The sequence below is a fragment of the Bombina bombina genome, chromosome 4 (genome assembly GCF_027579735.1).
Source record: "Bombina bombina isolate aBomBom1 chromosome 4, aBomBom1.pri, whole genome shotgun sequence".
NCBI lineage: Eukaryota > Metazoa > Chordata > Amphibia > Anura > Bombinatoridae > Bombina > Bombina bombina.
The window spans coordinates 125,575,474-125,598,169 of NC_069502.1; the positions used below are offsets into that span (position 1 = coordinate 125,575,474).

General features: G+C 38.0%; 1 long non-coding RNA gene across 1 annotated transcript; it reads left to right on the forward strand.

The window, feature by feature from the left end:
• Positions 1–11,478: 11,478 nt before the first annotated feature.
• LOC128655999 (uncharacterized) lies at positions 11,479–16,483 on the forward strand. Its single transcript, XR_008401960.1, has 3 exons — positions 11,479–11,591; positions 15,374–15,474; positions 16,068–16,483. It is a non-coding gene; the product is annotated as an uncharacterized LOC128655999 (long non-coding RNA).
• The last annotated feature ends 6,213 nt before the right edge of the window (positions 16,484–22,696 follow it).

Genomic DNA, 22,696 nt, shown 5'->3' on the forward strand with positions numbered 1-22,696 from the left:
TTTCAGTACCTCCTTTTTGGTTTGGTCCATTTTGTTACTTTTTCCAAGTCTGATATCTGCTCATCTATTCTCATTCTTTAGCTGCCCTCCGACCCCCCTGGCCAACCCCTACTCATCCTCCCTGACACTGAGGTCCAGCAAAGCAGCATTACAGGCCAGGGCGCAGTGTGTGGTTGGGGCTCAGTAACCCCCCTCTGCAGACTCTTTGCCTCCCCAGCAAAGTCTCTGCCTTACAGCCCCTGCCCCGCCTCTGGTCTCAGACTCAACCCCGGGCCTTGTAACCATAGCCCCGAGCTCCCAGCAGAGTGCAGTTTTTCTTTTCCCTCTGCCTGTGCAATCCCTTCTCACCCTAGCCTCTCTCTCAGGCCGATGTCAAAACATTGACGGACCGTCGGGAAACTGCATCAATTGCCTCGTCGGCATCTGACCCCAACGATTCTTTGTAATATTTTTAAAAAGGGGCGTGTCCAAGCAATGCAGGCAATCGGCGATGTTGCGCCATAGAAGTCAATGGGAGCGTGACGTCACCAAACACATTAACAACATCGCCACTCATCTGCATTTTTACTGTAGAGGGGTACTTACATGGCGCAAACAGTGTGCTCACTGAAACCAAAATTAGTTTCTGTGTAGGCACACTTCAAATATTGCTGTGGGGACCTAAGCTTATTTACACCTACACTAATTATATTAGGAGATGTTTGTCTCAGCAGCTGATAGCTGGAGAGACATACGTGGCTGCTACCCTCCTTCCAACCTGCACTTCGCTGCTTTGAACATATCGATCTTGTGTCGATGTGTCCAAAGCAAAATTAAGGCTACTCCGACTAGCATGCCTCGCTAACTCCCCCTAAGTGTCTATTTCTACGTGTCAGGGTTTTTTCCCTGTTTGTTTGCCATGTGCTGCTGGCAGCCATTTTACTCACCTCTCTTCCTGACTATGGTGCATTGTGGGGGATGCTGCTCATTTCCTGCACTTCCTTTTATGGCCAGACTGGTGTGCATCATCCATGTGAGACAGGATGCAGTCTCAGAATTGTGATGTTATCACTTATTATTTAAAGGGCCTCTGTTCAATATGCTTTGCCTTTGCGTTGTCTCAGTCCTGTTTGTGAGAGTTCCTGTGTATTACCTGGCTGCCTTCCTGATTCCTGATCCCTGGCTTGTTCCTGACTCTGCTGTTTTCCTTGTTCCTGATTCCGGCTCGTCTGACTATTCGCTTTGGCTCCTGACTTGGCTCGTCTGACTACCAGCTCTGGTTTTGACTCCTGGCTTGTTATTTGACTTGTGGACTTATTATTATTTTTTGCTATTAATAAAGGTGTGATTATTTTTGCAGTTCTCGTCTCAGTCTGATTCCTGGCACCCTGACACTACGTCATGCCTAAGCTACACTTCCCCTGCTCCGGCTCGCTACCTCCCACCAAATCGCCTACACCTATGTCACGGCTAACCTACACTCCCCCTGCACTGTCCAGCTAACTCCCCCTGACTGCCTACACCTACGTCACGCCTAACTTGCACATACCCGAAATGCCTAGATAAGTCCATAATACACTCCCCTGTAACACCGATCTAACTGCCTATAACTATAATTAACTATACTATAAGTAATAAAATGTATTATAACTATATAGCTATGTCGTTAAAGTTATCATCAATGTTTAAAATAATGTGTCACAGAGATGCGCTAAAACACCGGTAGCATTGGCAAAACCTGCTTGGCCTATCCAGCCTCCTGGAACTTGTTGCCAGAACAGAATTGACCCCCAGATCGTCGACGGCGAACGACCTCCAGAGGACTGGCAAAACATGCCCGGCCTATCCAAGCTCCTAGAACTCATTGCCGAACTAGCATTGAACCCCAGACTGCTGGCGGCGGCCGACTGCTGGAGGACCGGCAAAAGCTGCTTGGCCTATCCGGGCTCCTAGAACTCATTGCCAGACCATGGCTCAATTCTGGTACGGCACTTAGTTCCAGAAGCCAAGGAGGTTTTGCCTTTGAAAATATAGGTTTATGTTTAAAATAATATTAGGCAAACATTAAATGCATTTAAAGATATCTAAAATAATTTAAACAATATGCATTGTATATGACTATGTATATTATTTAAACATTGACCTCTAATCTGCCACAACCTAAAACTAACTGTATAAGCTAAGGCTCTACACATAAATATTCAATATATAAATTATGCATTATTATTTACAATGCATAATGCTTAAATATGTGCATTTAAATTAAAATGTGATTAGTGTTGCTTGTTGTGTTTATTATTTGTAATTAAAGACGGTATAATTAATATGATAGATATACATGACTGCATGCCTGTTATGTAAATATATAATTTAGTGATACTGACTACTATAACATCCTATTATAATATATATATATATATATATATATATATATATATATATATATATATATATATATATATATTAACATATATATCTATATAATCCCTAATGAATACAACAAACTTACATGAACACATTTTAATGTATATGCAATATTTAAACCATTATGCAATGTACATGCATAACTGTTTAAATATTGAATTTTAATGCAAGGCCTGCTACATTATATCTACAATCTTTGAAATAAAATGCATGGTCATGTATAATGAATATTAGTTTAAGTATTGGATACATAAATTAAAATGTAGATATTCTTGCTTGATGCATTTATTATTGTAAATAAAAATATATTTGTAAAATAGATATTTAAGTTATAAAGGACAGTTGTATTATAATTATAGTATCACATAACAGCATGCCTGTTATGCAATAAAACAACTGTAACACTAATAACTTTTGTAACATGAATATATATTTTAAAATATATATTTAAGATAAAAACGCAAGAAAAAATAAATACATATTAATTTAAATACAATAGTTAAAAGAATATGCATCATACATAAGAATGCATAATATTTAACACATTTTAGATAAATAAACTATTAACCCCTAAGCTGCCCTATCCTTATCACCTAATCAACCCCCATACAGGTATGAGGGGTAGTTAGGTAATTAAAGGGATAGTAAACCCAAAAACATTTTAAATATTTTTTAAAACTTCATTATGCATATGAAATATTTCAAATAGGTACCTGTTAAATGTTTTCATTAGTTTTCTAGATATTGTTCATCAAAAATATTTATTGCGCCAAACCCATTTTTAACTCATTATGTGGACCCTATAATGATGTTCTACCTAGGTAGAAACATCATGGCGACCCGCATGCGCATATAATTATTTTAATAGTAATGCATGCGCATCTTGGCTCCTCAGTCCTAACGTCACTAATGCTGGCACAGGAAACAGGGCGGACTTATGTTAGTGACATCAACATTGGTGGGAGTGGCGCACCAGAGGGCTGAAGATTCACAGAACTCAAACATGGGGAATCATCTGTTACTTTGATCGAGATAAGTATAATAAGTACCCCTAGGCAAATAAGCTAGTTGATTAGATCAAAGTAAAAGGAAGTTCCCTGCCTAGACCAACGATAATTTTTTTTAACCCTAAAAAAACGAGCATGTTTTTTTTATGATAAGGCAGAAAATTCATAGAGTGACTAATCAGCAATTATTAATAACCCCTAGACTAACGAGCAAGTGGTTTTGTTCTTACAGCAAATTAATTGCAGGAGCAGCAAAGATTTAAAGCAAATTTGGATGCGACTAACGTTAATTATTAACACCTGAAGTTGGCTATTGCTTTTACTCTCTACAGCTCTTGCGATTAATCTGTTGTAAGAACAAAACAATTTGCTCGTTAGTCTAGTGATCAAAAATAATTGCTGATCAGTCACTCTATGTATTTTGTGCCTTATCATAAGAAAATAACATGCTCGTTTTTCAGGGGTTAAAACAAATGATCGTTAGTCTAAGCAGGGAACTTCCTTTTACTTTGATCAAATCAACTAGCTCATTAGCCTAGGGGTACTTATTATACTTACCTTGATCAAAGTAAAGTATAAGCACCTGTAGTATGTGGACCAGTGATGTGCGGTGACTTCAGAGGCTGGTGAGGCAGTGTCTAGGAATCGGATACGCCTTCATTCTTTAGATATCCTTTGTTGAAGAAATAGCAATTGCACATGGGCGAGCCAATATCTATATGCAGCCACCATTCAGTATCTACTGAGCATATTTAGATATGATTTTCAACAAAGGATATCTGGTTTTCTTCATTCTTTTGATATCCTTTGTTGAAAAGCATATATAAATATGCTTAGAAGCTATTGAGCATATTTAGATATGAATTACAACAAAGGATATCAAAAGAATGAAGAAAACCAGATATCCTTTGTTGAAAATCATATCTAAATACTGAGCATATTTAGATATGCTTTTCAACAAAGGATATCAAAAGAATGAAGAAAACCAGATATCCTTTGTAGAAAATCATATCTAAATATGCTCAGTAGCTACTGAGCATATTTAGATATGCTTTTCAACAAAGGATATCAAAAGAATGAAGAAAACCAGATATCCTTTGATGAAAATCATATCTAAATATGCTCACTAGCTACTGAGGATATTTAGATATGCTTTTCAACAAAGGATATCAAAAGAATGAAGAAAAACAGATATCCTTTGTTGAAATTCATATCTAAATAAGCTCAGTAGCTTCTAAGCATATTTAGATATGCTTTTCATCAAAGGATATCAAAAGAATGAAAAAAAATCAGATATTAGATGTAAATTTGAAAGTTATTTAAAATTGCATGCTCTTTCTAAATCATGAAAGAAAACATATGGGTTTCATCTCCCTTTCAATGGTGTCTTTGAAAACTGGTCAACTTAGTAAACATCTGATTTTAGTCTAAAGGATTGTAACAGAAACTCTTGCCAGATAACAAAATGCTTGCTCTGATTATGAGATCTAGAAATCCAGGCCCATTAAAATATGTTTCAAACATACTTTTTACTTCAATGCTGCAAATTATGCTTATAGATTCCTTCATTATTCAGTAAATATAAAAATGTTGTGAACCAGTGGCAGCTGGTGAACAGGGATAGGCACAGACAAAGGCTGTGGTGGACATTTCACAAAGTAAAGACCGTAGTGAAGGACAACAAGGTCACTATTTATACAAATGAAAAAATAAGAGTGCATGGTCTTACCTTCTCAGAGACAGCAATTTCTCCACTTTCTATGATGATAATGACATTTTTCTGCAAGTCCCTTTGAAATTAAAATGTAAAATTAGGCATTTCAACTAAAGCATTGTTTCTCAACTGAAGTCCTCAAGTGCCCCAAAAGACCAGGCTTTCATTATAGCCGAACCAGTGCTGCATTGGTGAAATAATCAGCTGATGGTTGATAGCAGGTTAGAAAACAATCCATCCATGGTATTACTGCTGCTAAGCTGAGCACTTCAATTGTGCACTGGTTCATCTATAATGAAAACCTGGTCTGTTGAGGCTACTTGAGGGCCACGGTTAAGAAACGTTGCACTAAAGCACCAGTTCAACTGCAATCTGTTGACCTTGAGAATAAAGCATTTTTTTAAAGTTTGATCATATATTGCAATACCAGAATATTGTATTGCAAATTAACTTTAAAGAAAAGAAAAAAACATTTTGTTATGTTTAAAATAGGTCTTTAATAACTTATATTATAAAACATCTAACAAATATTAACATATTAACAATCAAAACTTTTTTACTGTGACTGGTGTTGTTCATTTCCCTCATTTGTAGACAAGGTCAATCCTTCGATCTTTTTTAACAAAGTTTTCAATCACTTTATTAAGAAAATCTTCACAGTTCTTTTCATGCAACTGTACCAGTCTTTCTCTCTCAATAGCTAAAACGGCCAAAGAGGAAAGTCGTCCTTGACTGGTCCGATTCCTGCTATGAGTTTTTATGCGCTTTAAAGCAGAGAAGGACCTCTCAACAGAGGCCGTTGTAGCTGGTATTGTGAGAACCAGCTTCAGTAATTTCACTGCCTCTGGAACAGTCTTCATGAGATCGTTGTTGGCCAAAAAGTTTAGTAGATCTGTAGGTGATTTGCAATCATTTCTCACCATTTCTGAACTATAACATCCAATTAGATCAGATTTTAATCGAACTAAGTCAAAGTATTTGCCATATCTTGCTAGGCTCTGCAGTTTTTGGTCATCAATATGTTTGGACATTTCAAGCAATTTAGTGCAATCGACCAAACAAAGGAATTCTAGCTCAGCAAAATGGTCAAACCGAGCTTTCATTTGAACGTTTACATTGTCCATAATGTTGTAAAACAACCTTCTCCTCACATCTTTTATTGGCTGTTTACTCCTTACATTGTCTGTCAGCCCCATTCTGATACAATCCGCCTCAAATGTACCATACAAATTGTCAAACTCTTGTCTGTGATTTTCAAGAAATTTCATGGTATCGGCAATTCTCCGACAGCAGAATCCAACATCCATCACTTTACTCTGCAGCAATCGAAAGAGTGCGTCAGTTTGTATGAAAATGGCCTCATATGTCATAAGCAAGAAGCAGGTTGATGCTTTATTCAGAAAGAAGTAATATCCTTCAGACATCATCAAGGTCTCATGATCCCAACCATCTGGATTTTCTCTGAGAAACAGGAACATAGCACGTATATCACTTTGATACATGTTGACCGTCTGCACTAGTCTGGAATTTGAACTCCATCTGGTGGGTGCTGCTCTCGGTAAACGTCTCTTCACCATATCGTCCAGTAGGTGGGTGCGCTTTGTCGATTTACTGAAAAACGTAGCCATTCCCTCAAGTGTAGAAAAAAATACTTTACACTCTTCTATAGATTTTGCAGAATTAGAGAGCACCAGGTTTAACTTGTGTGCATAACAATGAATAAAAGTTGCTTCAGGTACTTTTTCTTTAATCTTTGCTTGCACCCCATTAATAGCTGATGCCATCACAGAGGCTCCGTCGTAAGTCTGAGCTACCAGCTTTTCAAGACAATTATATTTCTCCAACACTCCCAATACATAGTCGGCAATAGCTGGTGCTCGTCTGTCAACCACTTCATCAAATCCTAAGAACGCCTCCTTCACAATTATCTCACTGTTCAGCTCACTTTTAGCCACATAACGCAAAATTACAGAGATTTGTGTTATGTTTGTAACATCGGTTGTCTCGTCTACTTCCACAGCAACAAAGGGGGCTGCATTAATCTCCTTTCTTATATCATCTCTCACTATATCAGCTACTGCTTCGATTAAGTCATTCTGGATTCTATTTGAACATCCAGAAAACACAGTGGATGTTTGCAAATGTCTTGCAAAAGTTGCATCTTTCCATGCAAACATATGCAATAGCTCCACATAGTTGCCACGATTAGAGGACTTTGCACCCTCCTCGTTACCACGGAATGCTATTTCCTGTTTGCCTAGATAGAAGGTTGCTTGAATAAGGTTTTTTAAAATCTCACGGTTTTCAGTCACTTTTGCATTGTGGTTGATGATATCTAATCTCCGCTGTTCATTTAAAGCAGTATCTATCCTTCTCGCTAATCCAAAGGTTTTCCAAGCAAATTGGTTTTGAATGTGACTGGTCGATTTCTCATGTTTGTTAGTGCCCCTTGATAGATTTTTTAAATCTCCAAATCCAGCATTTGTCCAAACATTATCTGTAGTGGAGAATAAAATACACGGAAAGCAGTATAGGCGATTCTTTGTAGCACAGCCACACAGCCATTCTTTCCTTTGATACCATTCAATTTGGAATGTACGTGTCATCGTTTTGTCTTTTTGAAGTAAGTCCTTCAGCTCAGGCATTGGTCTTCCTTTATTTATTACTTCTTTTTTTGCGGGAAAGTCCAATCTTGAGAAATTTCTAAGGCTGGATATAGTGTTTTCCATTCTGCAAAAATTTGAATACTGAACAGAACACCTGGCAACAGAGAAAAAAAAAAAAAAAAAAAAAGAGAAATCAGAAGGAGAGAACTAGAGTTAATAAAAGTAAATCTAAAAATAAACATATTGTGTAAAAAACAACAAACAACTTACTTGTTTTTTTGGATAAAGAACATCTAGAAATGCTCTGTGTAGTGTAGCCCTGTCCTTATTGCGATATGGGAGCTGATATCTTTTAAACGGCAGTCAGATTCTGAATAGCTATCTACGCATGCGCAACAACACGAGGTCAAGGTCAAAAGGAATTTGAATACACCACAGTAAAAAACACTAAGATGGATAAACATATGTAGACTGTCACATAAGATAGCAGATGACATTGCTTAGTGGGAACTTACAGGTTTCAGTAGATATATTTTCACTAACGTCAAAACCGCCCAATTTTTTATTTTTTTTATTTTTTTCAAATAACCTTATTATGGGGTAAAGAAAAGCACACAAATCTAGCTTTCTATCCTCTAAACTTTATTAATACCGAAGAAGGTATCTGCCTTTAAAGGGAACAGTAAACAACTTGTTATTACAAGACATTTCTGTTTTGTTGCTAAACAATAACATCAGTCTAGTCTTAAAAAGACACAAAACACAGTCATGTATGCTCATGATTCAGACTGAGCAGCAATGCTTACTTCACAATTTATTTGATAACATTTGCTTCATTCTGTTAGTATCCTTTGTTGAAGGAACAGAAATGCACTACTAGGAGCAAGCAGAACACATCAGGTGAGCCAAGAGGTAACCGACTTAAGAGTAAAGTTTTGATTATGTGTTTAACCTCTCTGCGCGGTTTAATAGCAAATCCGCAAAACAAATACAATTTTTTAAAAGATTTGTACCTCAAGTACAAAAACAAACATCAAAAAGAATACAATCTACACCAATTCTCCAAAAATGACAGCAGCAGCCAAGATAAAAGAAAACATTTTTTACACAGTATAATTATATACAGACAAGACAATACATGACTCACATACAGTCTGGTATTAAGTTTAAAGGGACATTTCATCCCAATATTGTATCCAACTGATGATCAGTTTGCATAATTATAGCATGTTTCTGAATCTGAATTGTGCAAACTTATCAGTCCTATTTTTATTTGCTACATCTTTCATCTTTGCCATTGCACTCTCATTAGACCTGATCTACCAGACCAGTTCATCTTTCATCTTTGCCATTGCACTCTCAGACCTGACCTACCACTACCAGTTCACTTCAACAGTACATTTTGAAGTTCAGGTTAGTGACTGTACTCAGAATCAGATTATGTGCACTGGTGATATGTAGACTATTTTCTGCTGAGTACCTTTTATTTATTCACCTGATGATACACTCGTGTAGCTGCTGCTGTATCATCAGGTGAATAAAAGGTACTTAGCAGAAAATAGTATACATATTATATGATATGATATCAACAATGCACATAATCTGATTCTGAGTACAGTCACTAACCTGAACTTCTAAACGTACTGTTGAAATGAACTGGTCACTGTCGGAATACACATATGGTGACATAGAATTACAGCGGGCAACTGTGCATATTACTAAAACGTGATACAGATTAGGCAAAACAATGCACTATTTACAGTTTTACAAAGAATATTATTTACAGAAAAGCATAATCTAGCAGTCATATCCATTCCATATCAGTAATAAACAACAGTATGACATGAATCTGACCTTTTAAAAAACTGTTACAGCATGTCATTTTTATATTCACATTACAGAATTCCAATCAAACTCTAAATTGCCAGGCGTGACAGAAAAACCAACAAACCAGAAAATCTCATAGTGATAGCTAACCACACAGGGTTTTTAGAATTCTATAAATACTGTAGAGTAGATAGACACTGACACATAAACCATATAACTGTCACCTGTTGCAGCATTTATATGTGATTGATTTCATGGTATATCATTCTCTTGTAAGCAAGAAAAACAAAAAATAAAAAAACAAAAAATAAAACCAAAACACATTTCTTTTGAAAATGTCAATGATTAGGAAGAAAGTTAGAATACAAGGCATTAGGCCAAACACAAAGCAATGGTTTGTTTCTTTGCCATGCTAATTTAATTAATATTCCCATTAGCAAAATAATACAAACATGAAGCTCTTCAGAATTGAATGCAACCGGTTGGGCTCAGTAAACACGTGATGGAACAGAACAGAGAATTTAATGCCTTAAAGGGTCATGATACCCAATTTTTTTCTTTCATGATTTAGAAAGAGCATGTCATTTTAAACAACTTTCTAATTTACTTCTATTATCTAATTTGCTTCATTCTCTTGATATCACTTGCTGAAAAGCATATCTAGATTTGCTCAGTAGCTGCTGATTAGTTGCTGCACATCAAGGCCTTGTGTGATTGGCTCACACATGTACATTGCTATTTCTTCAACAAAGGATATCTAAAGAATTGAGCAAATTAGATAATAGAAGTAAATTGGAAAGTTGTTTAAAATTGCATGCCCTATCTGAATCATGAAAGTTTAATTTTGACTAGACTGTCCCTTTACCTAAGTTTCTACCTAGCTGGAGTCTGAAGTGATGCTACACTTGTGATTATGTCATTTTTACATCAAAGCTGCTTGGTAACCATATGGGCATCTATGGATTCGATCTAGACTATTGTGAGTTATGTATCTGTCACATGACACTCCATTTGCATAGTCCAGGTACCTTACTTGGCACTCTAGGAGTTACATTGAAGGAGAACTGCTCAAGTCCACCTACCCAAATATTTAATAACTCATATTCTAGTCTTTAGAACAGCACAGAACTCACACATTATTATAAAAATGTGTGAGTTCTGTCTTTTGTGCTGTTCTAAAGACTAGAATATGAGTTATTTTATTAAATATTTGGGTAGGTGGAGTTGAGCAGTTCTCCTTTAATGTAACTCCTAGAGTGCCAAGTACCTGGACTATGCAAATGGAGTGTCGTGTGACAGATACATACACAAGTGTCACTATACGATTGACAAACCACAGGGCTAGGGTGCATTTTATAACATTTTATAAATATACAGAGTTACAGGGTGATTTTTTACAAATTTGGAATCTTGTAGTTGAAAAAACAAACCCCCTTATGGGTCATGGTACCATATATCAAACAGAATTCTAGCACATATTTTTCAACATTAATTTTTTGAACAACACATAAACATTTAAATAAAGTGCAGTTTCACTTCACACTGCAAGTTAAGCAAAAGACTGATGTACAGGGTGGATCTTTTACAGATAATGTCTCAATTGTATAGTTTTTTGTTTTTAACAACTGTACGTTTGCTTCACCTCAATGGGAGTGTCACATTGTAAATAATAGCCATGTTTATCATGCATTGCATGATCTTCTGTAGGTAGAGCAGATGGGGGCTGCATGCATATTTTTTGCAGGGCCATAATGTACTTGCAGAAGTTGCAGAGCTGTATTGGTAATCATTGTTAAAGTGACTGATTAACACTATGGGGAGGGTCTATATATAAACATGCTAAACTGGCACAAATTGATTTTTATTTATTTATTTTTTTTAGCTCAAGCTCTTCTGAAAATGACTTTGCTGTTTTGTATGCTTATGGCCTCATGCGTGTATCATTATTCTCCGTAGCATGAAAAGAGCAGAACAGAACAGTCAGATAAAACACACATTGGAAGGACTACATTAACAGCACTCATGGGATTAAAGGTACATTGAACCCATTTTTTTTCTTTCATGACTCAGATGGAGAATACCATTTTAATAACTTTCTAATTTACTTCTATTATCTAATTTGCTTCATTCTCTTGATATTCTTTCCTGAAAAGTATATCTAGATAGGCTCAGTAGCTTCTGATTGGTATCTGCACTTAGCTGCCTCATGTGATTGGCTCACCCATGTGTATTGCTATTTCTTTAACAAAAGAATGAAGCAAATTAGATAATAGAAGTAAATAGGAATGTTGTTTAAAATCGTATTTTCTATCTGAATCATGAAAGTAAATTTTGTGGCTTAATGTCCCTTTAAGTAAAAAATGAGGAGGTCTCAAAATTTCAAATATACCTTGAATATGTGTGGGAACAAGGTGACCTTATTAACACTATATGAAAGGGGGGGGGGATAAATTAAAACATAACTTAATATGCAGATAAAGATTAAAACTGGAATCACTTTATTAAAAACACACTTTGGATTTCTCATTAGGTAAGTACTGTTGCATAGTAAAAGGTAATAGTGTGCTTTAGGTGCTTGGTTAAATAACATAAAACTGACGTATTGCCATTTGGGTATAGCAATTTTATGTAAATAACATGAGAATGTCTAAATAGCAGAAATGTCAATGTCAATTCTGCTATTTAGACATTCTTAGGTTATTTGTACAGGTTATTTACCTTAACTTGCTATACCCAAATGGCAATACGTCAGTTTTATGTGATTTAACCAAGCACCTAAAGCACACTATTACCTTTACTATGCAACAGTACATACCTAATGAGAAATCCTAAGTGTGTTTTTAATAAAGTGATTCCAGTTTTAATCTTTATCTGCATATTAAAAGTTATGTTTTACATTATTTTTCCCCACTTTCATACAGTGTTAATAAGGTCACCTTGTTCCCATACACATATTCAAGCCATATTAAGAATATGTATGTGGGAACAAGGTGACATTATTAACACTATATGAAAGAGGAAAAAAAACATTAAAACATTACTTTTCATATGCAGATATTATCTGCATATTATTAAAAGTTATGTTTTAATTTATTTTCCCCCATTTCATAGTGTTAATAAGGTCACCTTGTTGTTCCCACACACACATTCAAGCAGGTATATTTTGCAATTTTGCTACGTCCTTCCTTTTCCTCATCACTTGTCTTCCAAGTTCCATAGAACTTGGAAGACAAGTGATGAGGAAAAGGAAGGGAGTGGAAGAGCCTTGAAGTAGGTGATATTATGGAGGTATTGGAGGAGAGAAGTTCTTGAAGTTCTCAAGTAAATAAACTTCCAAGGAAGCTGTGTGAGGCGAGCCTGTGATCGGAATCATCAGAGATACTAAGTGCGCAACGCCGCCATGACTGTCACTGTGACAGTCATGGCGGCGTTGCGCACTTAGTAAACTAACTTAAAAAACTAAGGCAGCGGCAGCTAAGCAGCTTAAAGCTCTTAGCACTCCAGTCCTCGTGAGTGAGTCATGATCTCTAACACTGACTAAACAACAACACACAGTAACACTACTCTCACTGGGTCTGGAGGACTCTGCCTCTCTGTTACTGTACTGTTAGCCACCCCACCCACCACTCACTGGCACTGACCGACGGTCTGACCTGTCACCACCTCCTGAGTCCTGACCAGCCACTAGAGTCAACAGTCAAGCAAGCTAGCAATTTCACTGCTGCATTGATTTGAATTGATTCAGCTCAGCCCTCAGCTCACCTACCTGGCTAGTAGCTATGCTCCGGCTGGGCTCCTAGTCCTCCTGACGTCCAACTCCGGCTGACACCTGACACGACTGACTCCTGCTCCACACGACTCCACAACAGAACACAGACAGTCCACTCCGACTCCTCCTGACCGTCACCGACTCACTCCTCACACAACTGGGCTGGCCTAGGTCACGCTGAGAGGGAGAACTGCATATTAAAAGTTATGTTTTACATTATTTTTCCCCACTTTCATACAGTGTTAATAAGGTCACCTTGTTCCCACACACATATTCAAGCCATATTAAGAATATGTATGTGGGAACAAGGTGACATTATTAACACTATATGAAAGAGGAAAAAAAAATTAAAACATTACTTTTCATATGCAGATATTATCTGCATATTATTAAAAGTTATGTTTTAATTTATTTTCCCCCATTTCATAGTGTTAATAAGGTCACCTTGTTGTTCCCACACACACATTCAAGCAGGTATATTTTGCAATTTTGATGACATGAGTCTCTGATGATTCCGATCACAGGCTGAGCATATGTGTCTTAATGCAATGTAAAGCCCAAAATTAAAAACAGATGATTTAAATTGAACTCACTGATATGTATGCCGTTATATCCAGAATGTCCAACTTCAGCCTATGAGACCTCTTTTAATATAACTCCTACTACCCAATTCTGCACTTCTTCAAGAGAGACAGATTTGATTCACTAACAGCCTATCCAAAGTTCCCAGTCTCATCATCTTCCATGTTATTGCATGGAGACCATTCATTAAAGGGACATAACAAGGTTGATAGCATGCCAGACAAGGCTGTTTATCTACATGCAGGGCATCAGAGGAGCAGATCTAAGTACAAACACACAGAGTAAGTATTCTCTGCGCACTGTGTACACAGGCTTTGTCTATGCATTGACCAATAAAGCTTTTTTTGCTTTACAGCAGTACAGCCCTGGCAAACTATTGATGTTCAACTTACTTAGTCATTTTAAAGCTCATGCCCTTACCATTAGTTAGCGTCAGGATCACACTGTGTCTAGAGGAGATTAGAAGAATTGAGAGACTGTGAGACAGACAGCGCACACACAGTCACAGTGTCAGTGAAAGAGAGACTAAGGGAATAAGCTTTAGTTTAGACTCTGGACACAGAGACAGGTAGGTTATGGTATTATTGTATTATTTAAAAATAATAGTTTATACTGACACAGACAGGCAGCAGCCTCATCCTCTAATACATTCCTCACTCATAGGAATACTTTACTAGGAGGTTCTTTATTATAAAAGTAATTTTATAAAATGATGCATCATTTCACACAAAAAGTGACAGTCCACTTCCATGATGTTCCAACAGTTCCATCCATCATTAGGTAATGATTCCTTCCTTCTATTCAATATATTTAGTCTGTTGCACAATTTTTTTATTCTCCTTTAAAAACTTGGCATAAAAATAAAAAAGGTATTTTTATGCCAATTTTTTAAAGGAGAATAAAAAAATTGTGCAACAGACTAAATATATTGAATAGAAGGAAGGAATCATTACCTAATGATGGATGGAACTGTTGGAACATCATGGAAGTGGACTGTCACTTTTTGTGTGAAATGATGCATCATTTTATAAAATTACTTTTATAATAAAGAACCTCCTAGTAAAGTATTCCTATGAGTGAGGAATGTATTAGAGGATGAGGCTGCTGCCTGTCTGTGTCAGTATAAACTATTATTTTTAAATAATACAATAATACCATAACCTACCTGTCTCTGTGTCCAGAGTCTAAACTAAAGCTTATTCCCTTAGTCTCTCTTTCACTGACACTGTGACTGTGTGTGCGCTGTGACTGTCTGTCTCACAGTCTCTCAATTCTTCTAATCTCCTCTAGACTTGACACTCAGTCACAGTAGAGCGGCAGCGGCAGACCATGGGGGGTGATATATGACAATGGCTAATTACGAGTGCGCCTGGGCTGGGATGTCACTCAGTTCCTGTCTGACTGTAGAGCAACAATTCAGTTAGGCCAGTTTATACTCACAATAAACCACTGCTGTTACTTGCAGATTTGTTTATGGAGAGCCTTTCCCACCCATATTCACTGGAGGATCAGGAACACATGTTACACTGTCTGAGTGAGAACAGTATGGAACCAAAGACCAGCAAGGTGAGAAATGTTAAAAAAACCATAATAGTGGAAAAATGACATTCTCTTATTCATTAGAGCATGTCATTTTAAGACTATCAACCCGGCACTACTGTGTACTTAACCCCCGCCCAGTAGAAGTACAACTCAGGACCCGCAGACCATTGCTGGTCCTGAGCAGCGTTGCTGATACGATCAGTAGTGCTAGTTACACATCTGAGTCATGTGACTAGCACTGCTGATTGGATTTCTCTCATTATCTCATCTCCCTTCTCATATTTGTTCCCTGTGTTTCAGCCCTTTTCTCCAATCTTTTTTTTTTAGCACATTCCTACTACCCCTTTCAGTGTTGAGGCTCCACGCTGATGCTGCTTATCGTTGCATGGTCTTTTGTTGAAGGGCTAAGCAGTTTCAAGTAGCAGACAGCCTGTTTAGAGCTTGTGTCCATATCTATTAATTAGCCTTTGAATGAACCTTTAAAAGCTGTTAATTCTACACAAGTGACTGGAGTGATGTTGTATAGAAACACAACTTAAGTGTATGTTATTTATACTTAGGTTGCCTGTATTACTCTCTACTGTTACCATCCTTCAATCTCTTACCTCTGTCTACAGGACTCTGGGATTACTTGGGATACCTTAAGTTCAGGGGTCCACTCTTGGGACAGTCAGATAGACCCACTGAGCTTTAAAAGTGATTCTCTTCTGTTTGGTGGAGGAGACACAATTGCACCCAGTTATTTCAATGGTATGTTTAAATCACTTTGAGTCAATTGGCTAATTAATGTGTGTGTATATATATATATATTCTCTTGGGGTTAGCCTGGAGGGAGTAGTTGTGGAAAGGGGCTGAGAAACTTGGAATGATGGTGACTAGAAGGAATAATAAAGTAGTATGTAGGACGTGTAAAAGCAGGGAGAGGAGTAAGAGTGGCTTGGAGATAAGTGTGTTTGAAAGGTAAGAGGGCAATATTCAAGGAGAGAGTGGGAAGTGGGAAAGGGATAGTGAAAAGAAGTTGTAGAAATTTACAATAAATTTTAACAGTAAAGGTAACAGTATCTTAAAGTAAAGGGAAATGGGAAGTATAGAAAATGGTATGCCCAAAGAGAACAAGTTAAGCAATAAGGGTCAATAAGATAATAGCAAAACTAACAAGCATATTATAGGAGTTAGTGGTGGAAATATGATTGACTAGAGAGGGGAGGGATTGGTCTGAGCAGAGGGGTAACTGAAAGAATACAGACATTTCAGAGTAAAAGATAACAAGCTACTGTGTGGACCTGCAAAGATTAAAAAGTGCAAAAGCAGTGAAGTGTGGAAGGTGGGAGCAGATGAAACATGACATTGGACGTTTGGGTTAGGAGGGGGATAAAAGGAGAGATAGTTAGATACACAGAGAGCATATATAAATGGGGGAGGAAAAGGGAAAAACAACACAAAAGGAGAATGATAGGGAATCCTGCAGCAGCCTGCTGGCCTGGAAGCCGGAAACTGTGGCTGTGCTGCCTGGTCAATTACCGCAATTGTGGACTCTGACTCAGCTTCTTTCCATTCCAGCTTCCTTGGAAGTTTATTTACTTGAAATTCAAGAACTTCTCTCCTCCAATACCTCCATAATATCACCTACTTCAAGGCTCTTCCACTCCATTCCTTTTCCTCATCACTTGTCTTCCAAGTTTGATGAGGAAAAGGAAGGGAGTGGAAGAGCCTGAATTATGATATTATGGAGGTATTGGAGGAGAGAAATTCTTTAAGTGTTCTCGAGACTCAAGTAAATAAACTTCAAAGGAAGCTGTGTGAGGCGAGCCTGTGATCATCGGACGGAATCATCAGAGACTAAGTGCGCAACGCCGCCATGACTGTCACTGTGACAGTCATGGCGGCGTTGCGCACTTAGTAAAAGTTAACTGAAAAAACTAACTAAGCAGCTTAAAAAGCTCTTAACACTCCAGTCCAGTCCTCGTGAGCGGTGAGTGAGACAACAACAGTAAAACACACAGTCTCACTGGGTCTGGACTGGAGGACTCTGCCTCTCTGTTACAGTTACTGTGGCTGGTCAGGACTCAGGAGGAGGTGAGGGTGACAGGTCACTCAGACGACCGTCGGTCAGTGCCAGTGAGTGGTGGGTCGGGTGGCTAATAACAGGAGGAGTAGTACACTCCTGTTATTAGCCACCCGACCCACCACTCACTGGCACTGACCGACGGTCGTCTGAACTGTCACCCTCACACCTCCTGAGTCCTCCTGACCAGCCAGCCACAAGAGCAATTTCAATGACTGCTGCATTGAGCTCAGCCGACAGCCCTCACCTACCTCCTGGCTAGTAGCTACGCTCCGGCTGGGCTCCTAGTCCTCCACCTCCAGTCTCCAGTCCTCCGGCTGACAGTGACACGACACCTCCTGACTCCAACACAGAACACTCCTGCTCCGCTCCTGACCGTCACCGACCGACTCACTCCTGAGACTCCTCCAAACAACTGGGCTGGCCTAGGTCACGCTCTGAGCCTCTGAGACAGAGACTGGGAGAACTGCAGCAGCACGTCCGGTCCGTCGTCTTCAATCTCTGCTCTGACGCCGGTCGCACGTGACACTGACTGCGCATCAACCTGACCACCAATGCGGCTGCGCAACAATTTCCCGCCCGGCAACTCAGCCTAGAGACTCAGACATACTGATGCCTGATTGGCTGAGCGGCCGGGCAGGCAGGGCTCAGGGCTCCCGAGGCTAGCCTCCGGTGGGAGCAGTTATGGGCTGCATTAGAGACTGCTGCATTAGTTATTATTCCCCACTGGGTGGCAGTCTCTAAAGCAGCCCATAACATAACAGACTATTAGATTCATATTGCGCAATGGAAGGACAGCTGGCCTCTTACCTTCTTGCGCAATATGAATGCAATAGTAATTACGGAGGAAACGGAAAAAATAAAATTGTAAGAAGCATAATTTGGTGGAGGGGTGGGGGGGTAGGGGGGGTCACCTTTCATATGTTAAAAAAAAAAAATAAGAAAAAAAACAAACATTTTATTTTATTTTTTTTATTATTAAAAACTAGATGTAATTCCCACATTGGCCAGGGTAGGCACTGCCTCACCTGCCTCTAATGAATGCACGTCACTGATGTGGACACTGACATTCTCATCTGGTCTGCGCATGCTATGGATTGGAGCATAATTTTAAATATAGCCTCTGTGGATTTTTTATAGTATTGCGCAGGCGTTTCCCTTACACAATCAGTGCGCATGCGAAGTTTCAATAAAGAACGTCCTATTAATATTTAAATGAAATGGGCAGAAACACTTGCCTATTGGATGAGGATGATTACTACATCTTGCAGAAACTCTGCCTATTTTATGGGCGGTCGTTACTGCTCGTTGTATGTGGATTTTAAAGATAAATTAAAGGGACATAATACTCATATGCTAAATAACTTGAAACTGATGCAGTATAACTGTAAAAAGCTGACAGGAAAATATCACCTGAGCATCTCTATGTAAAAAATGAAGATATTTTACCTCACAATCTCCTCAGCTCAGCAGAGTAAGTTCTGTGTAAAAAGTTATACTCAACTGCTCCCAGCTGCAGGTAAAAAAATTAAACAAAATTAAGAAATAAACAGCAGCCAATCAGCATCAGCAGTGCTGAGGTCATGAACTTTTACTGTGATCTCATGAGATTTGACTTGACTCTCATGAGATTTCATTGTAAACTTCCTTTACCTGATTGGTGAAATAAGATGAGAGTGCACGATGCTCATCCCTTCAGATGTCCCAGGACAGACACACTAAAATGCTGCTTAGAAATCCTTTACAATGGGAGGTGGCTACTGAGGAACTTTTGAGGTAAAATATCTTTCTTTTTTACATAGAGATGTTCAGGAGATATTTTCTAGTCAGCTTTTTACAGCTATGCTGCATCACTTTCAAGTGTTTAAACATTTGGGTATTATGGCCCTTTAAAAATATTTAAAAGCTTTGTTCAAGGAAAAAATTAAGTTGATTTTATTGTATATACATATATCTATAATTATAGTAATGTATTTTATTTTGGTACTGTTTGGCAAAGATTTCTAACCCTTTAAGGCCTAATAAATGGTAGCCATCAATAATCACCTAATCAATCCTCATACAGGTATGAGGGGTAGTTAGATAATTAAGGCCTATTACTAACAATAATCACCTAATCAACCCCCGTAAAGGTATGAGAGGTGGTTAGGTAATTAAGGTCTAATTAATGGTAATCACCTAATCAACCCCCATACTGGTACAAGGGGTGGTTAGTTAATTAAGGCCTAATAAATACTAACAATAATCACCTAATCAACCCCCATACAGGTATGGGGGTGGTTAGGAGATTAAAACCTAAACCGCCACCTCCCAACGCAAACTATAACTACACTAAAAACTAAACCCCCCACTAAACTAACCACCCTCTAAACTAAAATTGGAAAATGGTCTCCAAATGTGTTGTGCATCAAGACTGACAACAGAAAGTTTAAAATTATAGATATTTCTGCTGATTTTAGGGGTAAAGATTTTTTAGTGTTAGCTCTATAGCATAATGCTTCCTCACTCTTATGCTCTGCAAAATGTTGTATTTCCTAATTTTATTATGAATCAATTACACCTAATTGTCTAGTGGAAAACATGACACCTCCACATGTATCTAGCTTCTGACTGTGTCAAATATATCAGACAAACATGAGCTAAAATGGTTGGGGTGGAGGTTTGCAGGGGCAACAGATTTCCCAATGCTTAGGGCAGCACAAAAACTTAATACACAGTTGAATGTAGTATACATAATATTACCAGCTGTCCTCTTCAAAAATAGTGGACAACTAGAGGATGAACAGGGAGTGGGACAAAAATATAACCTCTATGTTATATGTAATCCCCTATCTTGGATGTTGTTTGCCTTTCCATCTGTAAATTGCTTCTAAGCATATGGGGAGCTCAGACAACAGTGACTGCTTGATGTGTGCATAAGTTAATTTGTATTTTAGAGTTCAGAGCTCTCAACCAGGATTGTCATGGTTTGGAAGCTCTGCCCCTTTGGTCGTTCTCCTGCCTCCTCTTCAGGGCAAATGTCCCCGTTTTTTAGACCAAAACCAGGGACTGTCCCTGCTGTCACCACAGCCTGCTCAGGGCACACAGCTTTGCCCTTCAGGCAATGGCTCCACCTATATATATATCACACGCAGCCACTGCCCACAATACTCTCACCCCTGAAAAGGCTCTAGGAAAGGATGGAAGGTATAGTTTATGCAAAACTACTAGACAGGTAGCTAAATTTTAAAGGCCTCTTATGTCTCTATGCTTGATAAATAAGGCCAAGATAGAAGCAGCATTGCATGTGTACTACTCAACTATATCTATTCTGCCTAGGATTGAATAAATAAAAAAAACTACTTATCTTATATATTTCTTGATAAAATACTTTCCTTTGAGAGTCACATGTAGCTACAGGGGTAAATTACAGTACTTTTCTGTGTTTATAACTAGGTACCTGGGGGTGCTACTGTCCATAATTTCTGTGTGTGCTACTGGCAGCCACATGGATAAAATCACTGCTTCGTTGTGAACTATATATATGCAGAGGGTTAAAGGGATACTAAACCCAATTTTTTTCTTTCATGATTCAGATAGAGCATGAGATGTTAAGCACCTTTCTAATTTACTCCTATTATCAATTTTTCTTTGTTCTCATGTTATCTTGATTTGAGAAAGCAGTACTGTAAGCTTTAGAGCCGGACCATTTTTTGTTCAGAACCTGGGTAGCACTTGCTGATTTGTGGGTAAATGTAGCAAACCAATCAGCAAGCGCTACCGAGGTGCTGAACTAAAAATGGGCTGGCTCCTAACTTTTTATTACTGCTTTTTCAAATCAAGATAACATGAGAACAAAGAAAAATTGATAATAGGAGTAAATTAGAAAGTTGGTTAAAATTGCATGCTCTATCTGAATCATGAAAGAAAAAATGTGGGGTTAGTATCCCTTTAAGGTAGAACTTTGTGTGGCCCCCGTGTCCAGTCATCTATAGGGCATCCAGTATTTTTGAGGAGGGCTGCTTGTAACCCTGGATATAACCACAGTCACTAACTGGCCAGTGGCAACAGTAAATGAGATAAGATTAAAAAAATGTTCAACAGGCTTTTCAAATGTCCCCAGACTGCAAACCAAATGCATTAACAGAATGGTTTGTATGTTTAATTATTTTAACACATTTCTTGTATGTGGTTATATGTTGCAATCTCTTCTTGTTTGATATAGTATGCAAATATCTGTGTGTGAAATGACCCTTTAATTTTTGACAGTCGTTCTTGATACAACACATTTATTTCTTTGTGTTAACAAATTTCACATTAAACAAAATGGAAGGTTGTCATATCTCATGCCAACAACCGTTCACTAACGGAATACTTTCGACAAAATGTATCACTGTGCTGGAGGAGAAAAAAAACTAATATTTGATTAAGAATAATAGAATCAAGCGGTCCGTACCCCGTTTAAATAAAGTTTATTTTAAAAAAAGAAGAAAAAAAAAAAAACCGATTTGTGCCAGAGCACACAAGAGGTATACACATAAAAAATTGACTGACTCGAGGACATGTGGTAACCTAAGGTCCAATCAGCATTGCCCATGTTGTAAACAGAATGGGCGGGAACAGTATTGGCCAATCAGGGTGGGTTGTGATGTCATGGCCGGGAAGGACTAGTGCAGACTGTCCGTGTCCTTATGCAGTAGGTGAGTGTGTTTATTTCTGAGGTATCGGGATGTTTGCTATTTATGGCACATGCTGGTTCGGCCTTTGCTGTAAATCAGCCGTAACAAAGCTCCCTATCATCTAACGTGTAACTGAAGCGCTTTTCTGTTTTACCCATTAGAATTTTGACAGGCTGTCAGGACATTGCATGTTGTCATGGCAGCAAGCAACGGGTGCTAATGCTTTTTGTACTTTGCATGTAGTGTGCAGCATATAGTTCCAAATTTAAAAAAACTTGTCACTTTATTCGTATATGCAAACGGTTACATTTTCAGCTTTCTATTAAACTTCCTTGTTCTGACTTTTAGATTATTATTTTTTTTAATAACAAAAAATATCATACCTTTTATTCCAAATGCCTCTGATACCGTATACAAAATAAAATCAATCATATTTAAACTGCTATAACATTTAATACATTTTTGTTTTCTGTAATTTATTTGTAATGTGAATTAACTCACAAAAGTATAATCTACAGAGATG